General features: G+C 38.2%; 1 protein-coding gene across 13 annotated transcripts in view; it reads right to left on the bottom strand.

Annotated features, from left to right (window-relative positions):
• Positions 1-11,186, bottom strand: part of CTNND2 (catenin delta 2) — a 944,995-nt gene that overhangs the window by 522,894 nt on the left and 410,915 nt on the right. The window lies entirely within an intron of this gene.

Here is an 11,186-nt window from a genome sequence, read left to right as displayed (position 1 = left end):
TCTTTTAACACTACCCTAGTAGAGTTTATGTCTTGTAGGGGTAAAAATATTAAACTCCAAGTCACACAAATAGCCTAGTAATGATAAATGGATAAGCACAATGAAGGAAATGCAGAGATCCACAAAGGTGGCACACGGCAATCAAAGTGCAGTGTGCTTGGGAGGCTGCAGGGTTACATTTCCAGGGATGTTGTGAGTCTTTAAACGCAGACACGATTAAAAATTAAATAATATATTCTTACAATTAAATAATTTATATTAAAAATAAGATAAATATTTTACCATTTACTATAATCTATGCTTTTGAGGTTATTTATATCTTTCGTGTCTGCATGGTGGAAATACTACAGAATAATATGTTTTTTGTTTTAATTTATTTTATTGCATTTTAGGTTTTGGGGTACATGTGAAGAACATGCAAGATTGTTGCATAGGTACACATGTGGCAGTGTGATTTGCTGCCTTCCTCCCCATCACCTATATCTGGCATTTCTCCCCATGCTATCTCTCCCCAACTCCCCATCCCCCACTGACCCTCCCCTATTTCCCCCCAACAAACCCCAGTGTGTAGTGCTCCCCTCCCTGTGTCCATGTGCTCTCATTGTTCAACACCGCCTATGAGTGAGAACATGTGGTGTTTGATCTTCTGCTCTTGTGTCAGTTTGCTGAGAATGATGCTTTCCAGGTTCATCTATGTCCCTACAAAGGACACAAATTACTGGGTATATATCCAAAGGATTATAAATCGTTCTATTAGAAGGACACGTGCATACGAATGTTCATTGCAGAATAATGTGTTACAATGCCTCTCTTTCCAACTCCATGGGACGCCATGTTGGCAGCTTGAAACTGACTGTGGTGGGAGTATCTAGACCACAGATACGAGCAAAGATTACAGATTAGTGGCTTGTTTTGTCCCAGAGATCTAGTTACTAAACATTTTCCAGCACACTGTTGCATGAGGCTGGAGAGCAGGGAGCAGTGAACTAACCTGCAGATAGCAGGTAAGTGGAGATGAACAGGGAAGATGCATCAGCTGCTAGTTGTCCAGCCACACTCACTCTCGGCTTGCCCTAACACAGTCACTGTTTTGTACATGCTGACAATTTACCCAGCTATAAAACCACATATCCTAGCCTACTGCAGATGACCTAAAAATCTGATTATCTAAAAAAGTACTGGCCGGATGTGGTGGCTCATGCCTGTAATCCCAGCACTTTGGGACGCTCAGGCAGGCGGATTACAGGGTCAAGAGATTGAGACCATCCTGGCCAACATCGTGAAATCCTGTCTCTACTTTAAGAACAGAAAAATTATCCAAGGATGGTAGCGTGTGCCTGTAGTTACTTGGAAGGTTGAGGCAGGAGAATCGCTTGAACCCGGGAAGCGGAGGTTGCAATGAGCCGAGATCACGCCACTGCACTCCAGCCTGGTGACAGAGCGAGACTCCATCTCAAAATGAAAAAAAAGAAAATACTGACTTACTTAGTATTTCTTAAACTTTATAGATTTCCCATTATTTAAATGCGTTCAAAAACTGCCTTTAAATTTTTTTACAACATTTATACTTAGCCTACTTTAAGGTAATAATATCTGTGAATTTATGGATTGGATGTATTGTGAACGGCTTTTAAGTACCCACTAAAATGTATAATTGTTGAGTCAGGAGCCACCAGCAACCATGTCATATCTTGCTACTTCTCTTGCCACACTTGAGAAAACACTGCCTAAATACAGTTATTTCTCTTTCACATAGTAGATAAAGAACATGTTAACCAAAAATGCAATTCCATTACATATTTTACGTTTTGAAATTGCTATTGACTTGATATTTTTCATGTAAGAGTTTAGCTTCTTAAGCAGCTTAAGTAAAAACATGATTGAAAAAAAAATTTAAAAATCACCAACCAAGTTGGTAATTTTGGTATATGGTTTCATGAATTTAAACACATTCATGTAACTAGTAGCATAATCAGGAGAGAGTTCAATTACCTAAAAACTTCTCTCATGAAATCCTTTACATACTCCCTGCCAATACCCAAAACCCTAGCAATCTACTGATCTTCTACTGATCTATTGGTCTACTTTGTATCATTATGACTGTCCTTGGAGAATGCCATACTAATAGTCATATACTACATAATCTTCTCCAAACGTCTTTTCTCACCCAGCATAATGTCTGTGAGATTCCCTGAAGCTGCTGTACATCAAGATTGTTTATACATCAATAGTTTGTCCTTTTTCACTGCCTAGTAGTATTCCAGAACATGGATGTGCAGAGTTTACACATTCAGTAGTTGAGGGACACTTGGGTTATTTCCAGTTTTTAGCTATCACAAATAAAGCTAGTATAAACACTCATGTGCAGTTTTGGTAGGAATATAAGTTTTCATGTCTCTAGGGTTAAGACCTAGAAGTTGGATTCTGGGTCACAGGTTAAGTATATGTTTATGTGAAATTACCAACCTGTTTTCCAGAGTCTATAGAATTTTACATTCCCTCGAGCAATGTATAAGAATTCTACCTGCTCCACATTCTTTCCATAACCTAGTACTGTTGCTGTTTTGAATGTTAGACACTGTGATAAGTGTACAGTGATCTCTTTAGGATTTTCATTTGCATTTCCCCAATGGCTAACAATATTCAACATCCATGTGCTTAGCTGCCACCCTTATACCTTCTTAGATTCAGTGTCTGTTCAAGTCCTTCTAGTTTAAACTACAGAGGTACTTCTTTTTGACCATATTCCTATATAAAATTTTTGAGATATAAAAATGTGGCTGGATTCTGCAGTTTGCTAGAATTTTTTATGCTGTCAACTCATTTGCCTTTCAAAAATTTAATAAATGTGGTCTGAAAATTATTGAATAGGAAAAAACCATCACTAGAGGAGCTTTCCAATACACAGTTTTACTTCCTTGGAGTGAAATGAGAGCAAAATGGGTTGGGAGATGCATTCTCCTGAATAATATAACCAAATATACAAAGCAGTTAATGAGTAATAACACAGTGATTGGCACACAGCTGCCCATGTAACATTTACATTCACATAAATTTATTCTCCACACTTGCTCATTGAGGTATCCTAATGCACATTTGATTGTTATTCATTTTATTTATAATTTCTAAACTAGATTTTTGATTAGGAAAGGATTTATCATCTGTAGGCACAGCTGTGTGTGAAACAACAACTTAGTGAATGCGTACGAGGTCGTCTCTGCAAATTTTGTTCTAGGTTTATTGCATTTATTCCAGTGCCTCTTGCCTCCACCTGCTCTAGTAATGGCTCAGATTTATCTTCTAGAAAGAGCTTTGCAACCAGCCCAGTATCTCCCCCAGCCCACACTGACAGAATTTAAAGTCCCTGATGTGAATTCATGCTAATAGGTGGTGAAGGCAAACTTCAAGATAAAACAAAATCTCAGCTTCTCCTGAGGCTCTAACTTTGTCTTCACTATTTTAACATTTGACTTTTTGCAAAAACATTTTTAAGAACTCTAGTCAATGAGATTTTTTTAAATTTCCATATGAAAATATGATGCAGATATTTTTGAAGCCAGATGCTGAGAGTTGAAGAATCAGAAAATGGGTCACAATTGTGTTTTACTTACTAAAAATGATAATATGTGTATGCCGAGCATTATCCTTTATGTGCTATTTATAAAACATAAGTGTTAAAACTAAAAGTTTCCATAGCTATAATTTCTTTCATGGCTTTTGAATGTAAATGTGTATTTATCACACATTTACTCTTTGGCAAATATGGACTAGGCATTAAATAAAAGATCTAAATGACCCACGAAATGCCGGGCAGATGTAATGAGGACTACCCAAATATCTGAATCCATTTCATTTCGAATTTTATATTCAAATTCTTGTGCCTGACTACAAATGTTGGCCTTAAGAAACAAACAAAAGAACAAGTACCTGCACAGACACGCGCATACACACACGCACACACACACACGCATGCACGCGCACACACACAATTTTAATTTTGTTTTTTCATTGCTTAATCCACTTAGATAATCTGACATTCTTAAATATTAATGAATATATTAGGATTGACCACAGTTCATCAAAAGCCTTCAATAATCTATAGTACACTTACTCTCTGAGATAAAATACACAAAACAATTGGTCATCAAAACAAAAGCAGAAGGCCTGGCATGGTGGCTCACACCTGTAATCCCAGTACTTTGGGAGGCTGAGGTGGGAGGATCGCTTGAGCTCAGGGGGTTGAGGCTGAAGTGAGCCATGACTGCACCACCACACTCCATCCTGGGTGACAGAGTAAGACCTTGTCTCAAAAAATAAAAATAAGAAATAAATAAAATCATGAGACTGTTTAGGGGAACTATAACCATAATTAAGAAATCAAAAAGCAAGATGAATGTGACCATCAACTTCCAGGTTTTTGAAAAGGCAGAGTGACTTTTTAGAAAGTCTGAAGCTTTCAAAATTCCATGATACTACAGTGATGACATTGATTATTATTACCACCTAGTATCCTCCTGTTCTGGTTCCAGCTGCTTTCCCAATGACACATGTCTACCTCCAGTCTCTCTTGGGGAGGTCTGCACTAATGACCGGGCTCTGGATGTTTAGTGGGATGGCCCATTTATTGTAAGGACTGCAAAGAGTTCAGTAGTGTTTCCTGGGTACCACACATGAAGTGCTTTCTTTTTTTTCACGTGTTATATCTCATTTATTCCTCGCATCCACATCAACAGGTAGGTACCATTCTTAATATCATCCCTATTTTGTGGATGAGTAAACTAATTTGCAGACAAGTTAAATAATTTATTCCAGGTCCCAGAGCTACGAAGGGGCACAGCTGGGGTTCCAACCCAGGCAGTCTAGCTCCAGAGTTTAAAATCTTAACCCCACCCTGCCTCCTGGGAAGAAAAATGGAGAACATCTCATAGGAATGACAAGTTCTGCTTCTACAGAGGATGTTCTGGAGTGACTGAAGGCTCACGCCCGTTGTCACAGTTACAGCTCCTCTTTGCAAGTGCCCTGGTTCCCTGCCGGTGAGCGGGACCCTTGAAGCAGTTATTGATGCCAAAATGGAGAGGTGCTAACGTGACAAGTCTGATTTCTAAGCCATACCCAGTCAATGTTTAAAATAACATATCTGAGACAGAATCCAGTGACTCAGCAACTACTTGTGATGCATTCTCTCTAATTACCATTGAACATTTGGTTCTCTCCAGACACTGCTGTCACCAAAACACTGCTATTTCATGCAGGAGAACTTGCTTAGCAAAAATATTTTCAGAAAGAACAAGGACAGCTGTCAAAAATCATCATAACCTTTGCAATGTGAGGAATCATAAAATAAGCTGCTGGGTAATCTTTATGTGTGAGAAGGAAACAGGGTGTAGCACTCAACCCTCTTAACGTAGAATACTATCGTGCACACATCCCATATATTGCTTCATGATGCTACTAAACCACACATGCCCATGTGACTTCACATGATCTCTGCAATGACTGCATGGGGCAGGTAAACAGGCATTTTACTGGCGTGTTCTCAGAAAAGGTGAAAATATTCATCCATTGTTACTCCTCTGGGGCAAAGGAGCTTTTAGACTAGTGTTGTTGCCTTACAAGTGCATCATTCTTCATTTCCTGTGGTCTTGGTACAAGGAAGGTTTTATTCAGTGGTCTGGATGTGTCTTACACATACTTGTAAGTATGTGTAAATATCAGAAAATGCATATGTAGATATCTGTATGTACATCTATATATATGCTTCCTGTGAATAATTTTCAGATATCTCTTTCTACAGCTATATATATATATATATATCTGGACTTTATTCTACCAGCCATTATTCCATGAAAATGAAATAAATGAATACAAAATTAGTAAAATAAAAATTAATTAGATATATGTCTTTATTCACATATATATATACATATTTTATTAATAAAAATATATATCTACCATTAATAAAATATATATTCATTAATAGATATATACATATCTATCTTTATCCTTTATGCATATTAAGAATAGGCTTAGCATGGTGGCTCATGTCTGTAAGTAATCCCAACACTTTGGGAGGCCATGGGAGGCAGATCACTTGAGGTCAGGAGTTCAAGACCAGTATAGCCAACATGGTGAAATCCTATCCTTACTAAAAATGCAAAATTTAGCTGGGTGTGGTGGTGGGTGCCTGTAATCCCAGCCACTCGGGAGGCTGAGGCATGAGAATCGCTTGAACCCAGGAAGTGGAGGCCAGATCGTGCCACTACACTCCAGCCTGGACAATAGAGCAGGGCTGTCTCAATAATAATAATAATAATAATAATTGCATGAATATATATATGTGTATATATATATCTTTATTAATGATAATTGCATGAACACATATCTCTTTATTCATGCAATTATTCTTACAATTACTGGGTTTGAATGAACGACCTACATGGCCTTGCTTAATGACCACATCATGGCCTGCTGTGTGGAAAGAAAAGGAATGGGGTTATGATTACATCAGTACCTTTCAGTCTCATCTGCAGAATCTCTGGCTTTAAAGTATCAGGGATAACTGAGGCGAAGAGGAAGGAGGTGAGATTTCAGGCTCCACAACATCAAGCAACTAAAACTCCATCTCTCTGGGTTAAATTATAGGCTAGATTTCCAAGAAAGACTTCACTAGGAATTCTCCACCAAAGCAGAGGTGAAAATAACCGATCCTGATGGTTCCTTAGAGTTGCAGTTTTTGTCACTGAATCACCTTAATGTTTAAATGTATTGTAATCTGATAAAGAATGGCATTTTCTTATCTATACATCGTGTAAAACATAGGCTGCTTTAATGGAGATACATAATTGTCTAGAAGTCATTTATACTAGTCTACAGTTTATCAATGCAAGATTTTGACAAGCGCTGTTGCCTTAATTAGCTTGATTTCAGTTAACTGTAAGCACTCAACAATACCAAAATTCCATTTAACTTCATTTTATTGGAATCAATGAGGTTTTACTTAATGTCTTATTTCAGAAGAACATGCTATTCTTTTAAGAAAAATTTTGAATTTGGCTTTACTAATTTTCTCTATAAATATTTTCAGTATATGAAAAAGGTTAGCAATCTGAAAAAGTTTAATCTAGTATAATTGTAGATTTGTAGTTGTGATAATTTAGAATTACGAATTATTTTTTAAATATAAATTTTAGATATATAACATTAAAGAGGTATCAAATATTACAGTGATTAAAAAATATTTTTACTGAAAAAATGGTACAATTTGGGAATAAGAAAAATTCAGATTTAAAGGATTGTTAATTCAATACCCATTCCCTCAGGAACAAAAGATCTATTTGTGGTCCTTAAGAATATAGTAGTTGTCATGATATGCTGACCAGCAAGTTTCTAAATCTTCTAGTGGATAATTATTACAATCACTGCTAATAGATTAGGTGACTTCCTGAACATTTTCTGATGGATGATATAGTCAATTTGTTGTTATATAATCAAACATGATGGACCATTTGGTCTCGCATGGCCAAAGAGGACAATTTTCATTGGTAACAGGCATTTTTTTGAAGTTCAATTTTATCAATTGCTTATAGCATTTATCTTTTTACAAAGAAGGAGGGATTTCTCATCTATAAATACTTATTATAACATAGCTCAAGAACCAAACGTGTGAGTGGTATTTGAAAGAAAAAAATGGAAATGAAATAAATACAAATAATTTTCAAAGAGGTGCTGCCACCTTTTGGTTGAACTTCCCTGAAATATTCTCATTTCTGAAAGTTTGCAGTAAAAATGAGAAATGCTTGATGAAAGCACTGTGAAAATATCAGAATAATAAGCAATTCCATTATGTCAGTATTTCTTATTTAGATGGCTCCCACTACTTCTGATAGGTTTCAGAAAACACTCATTGATATGAAGTGGTTTTTCCAAATGTTAATATAGCAGTAGAAAAGATCTATTTCAGAAATGGAGAAATGGTTCATGCTTTTTTGAGGTCAGCCATATTAATTCTATACCTATGATACCAAGAGAGTCAATAAAAAGGTAATTTTTATTGTATTGAACAAAAGACCATGGAAGATCACTTAACTTTCTGTCCTCAGTATTCCATTCAGACTTAATATTTCATTTCATCATGAATTATTTCTCATATCTGTGAATGTGTTTTTACCAATGCCATTCTCTAAATACAGGAGGGCTCAAATTTCTCCACACTGCTTGACTTACAAGTTCTTTAAAATTGCTTTCGTCCCTAAGGAATCAACTTGCCTTGGTGTTGAAAGAGCAGAAGCCAATTAGGAAATGATTTTGCCACAGTGTGGCTACTTTAGTTGCCATCTGATAAATAATTACACCAAGAGTGTGTTCCATGATTTTTAACAACTTTATTTAACTGACCCTGACTTGAAATTGGAAGTCCTTTTAGAGTCAACTGGTCATCTTTATTAATTATCTAAATAAATGAAATGAATAGAAAGATTAGTAATCATTTGCTAAATGCCAAATACTTTAAAACCCTGTCTTAAGGAATATTTAGTAGCATTGCTGATATTTACAATATTTCTTCCATCCCCTTTGAAATAATTATTTATTCAAGTTAATAGCTTAGAAACCAAAAACTTGCAGCGTTTCCAAAATGCACCTATAGCCGAAAAGAATCAAAGCTAACTATATGAGCCACAGGCTAATTCCAAATGACTCACGACAATTGGGATTTAATCCAGTTTTTGTACTGGCATCAACCTTGAACTGCCCTTGAGCCCAGATACAAGCTAAGAGCATGCCTGGCTTCCATCCTAGGGATCATTCAGGTCATCAACGTTTTATTGTAATATTTCTTCATGGGACTAGTCAAATTAGAGTTGCTCTTTATGCACATGATGCAGAAAATAGGGGTGTCCAGGGCAGCAGCGCTGGTTATACTGCATCCATCAGAAAATGCGCTTGGGGTTGTGGAGTCCCCCACCACCCTAAGGCTGGAATGTGGATGAAATACTACACATGTACAGGATGAACTTAGGAAGGTTCTATGTAATCAGGGAGGCAAAGAATCCCTCAGTACTGTCAGTAAAGGGAATTTGCCACAAATTTGGCAAACTTTGCATGTATTTGCGTCTGTTGATGCACTACATTCCTAAAGCCCTGCACTCTGCCGGTTGTTTTGAATTCCAAATTCATTTTCCCATAGAAACAGTGGTGTATGTTAGTTCCAAGTTCTGCTCATAAGGTTCTTCAACATTTAAGAACACTATTTGGACAGCACTAACCATAAAGCAAGGCTGGTAATATGGTGTGAGAGTAGGACTGGGCTCCACATTTGGGAGAAGAAAGATGGCCAGCCCCTCCTGACATCCTGAGGTCCTGAGCTTTGGCCACCTGACACTGGCACATCAAGGAAAAGCCAGTTCCCTTAATGAAGGAAAAATGAAGGTCAGACCAACTACTGGAGCTGGGCTGAGATTCAGGTGGTCTGTCCGTGTGTCTCTAAACTGAGAAACTCAGTCCATCCGAACAGAGGAAGTTCTTCCTCTAGGGTTCTAATCATATTCATTCACTCATTTGACTACTTTTTTTTTTTTAAATACCAGGGCAGGTATTTCCAATGCAAATGGAAACAAAGATGTTACTTCTGAGTCTATGACATTTGAGAGGTCTAATGTGAAAGGTGGATGTAATCTACCCACGTAAAGAATGATGCGAATAGAAATTATGATCGGTGCTGCAGGACAGAGGAGGGAGCTCCGAGCACACAGCAGGCTGTTACAGCAGGTGGTCATGAAGATCACCGTGAGAGCACCATCTCAGCTAAGGCAGGAATGCTATGTTGACATCCATGATGCAAAGAATGATGGGTAGAGTAGAGGGGACAATATGTGCATGGCCGTGAGGCAAAAAGACATGATGCCCTTTAAAGGACTGAAATATCTGCTGGGAGATATTACAAGGGAGTGGCTAGAGGAGAATTAGCAGAGACAGGCAAAGGTGAAATGAGAAGGCTTATTTTCTAGACATCAACTTGTGTGTGTGACACCCACAAATCTAGTGTATATAAGTCAGAAATTACTCATAAATTGGGCAAGAAAAATTAAGAAGATAATTTTGTGATAAATTGAACTATCATTTAGCAAATCTGCATGCCTCCCCTCCCCACTGCCATGGAATAGGCTTCGTACCCACTGACTATGGCCTTTGCCAGGTAACCTGATTTAGTCAATGGGATGTGAGAGCATGTGATGGGAGGCATCTGATTTTCCAGCCAGGCAGCACATACCTTCTCCTTTATGCTGGTCCCAGAACAACCGCACATCAAAGGAGTCTGAACCCTGTCTGCAAAGTGGAGTCAAACCCAGTGAATGAAGGGCCTGAAATCAGGACTCCCCAGCCAAGAACTGGCAGATGGGGAGCTTAGAAACCATGTGCGTGATTGTAAGTGTGCAAATAAGTGCTTGGCCTTATAGAACCCTGAGTTTTGAGGTGGTCTGTTGCCCAATTTTATTGCCACAGTAACAGACTAATGCAAAATTGTAACATTAAAACTAGCCATCCTTCTCGGCCGGGCACCGTGGCTCATGCCTGTAATCCCAGAACTTTGGGAGGCTGAGGCGGGTGGATCATGAGGTCAAGAGATTGAGACCATCCTGGCCAACATGGTGAAACCCTGTCTCTACTGAAAAATACAAAAATTAGCTGGGCATGGTGGCGCGCACCTGTAGTCCCAGCTACTTGGGAGGCTGAGGCAGGAGCATTACTTGAACCCGGGAGGCGGAGGTTGCAGTGAGCCGAGCTCGCGTCACTGCACTCCAGCCTGGTATCTGGCAACAGAACAAGCCTCTGTCTCAAAACAAAACAAAACAAAACAAAACAAAACAAAACAAAACTAGCCATCCCTCTCCTCCATCCCTCAAACGCACATACACATATCCATTTGCAAACAAGCACACACATATCGGCTCTGTCCCAGCTCACTGCCAGGTTTGACAACAAGACAATGATGATTAGGAGTCAATTCAGCATGGGGACCTTGATCATGAACACCACCAGAAGATGGCTTGTTAGGCCATAACCTTTTAATTGAATTAAAACCAGGCTGCTACTACCAATGACACTGCTTTAGGCTTCCTCATAAACCAGTTATTCAAAATATTTCCAATGTTGTGCAAAATTATTTCACTTACAACAAAGTAGGGCAC

Source organism: Sapajus apella, unplaced genomic scaffold (genome assembly GCF_009761245.1).
Source record: "Sapajus apella isolate SASKATOON/1434 unplaced genomic scaffold, GSC_monkey_1.0 scaffold11, whole genome shotgun sequence".
Lineage (NCBI taxonomy): Eukaryota > Metazoa > Chordata > Mammalia > Primates > Cebidae > Sapajus > Sapajus apella.
The sequence above is the reverse complement of the archived record's forward strand: the minus strand, read 5'-3'. Positions and strand labels throughout refer to the sequence as shown.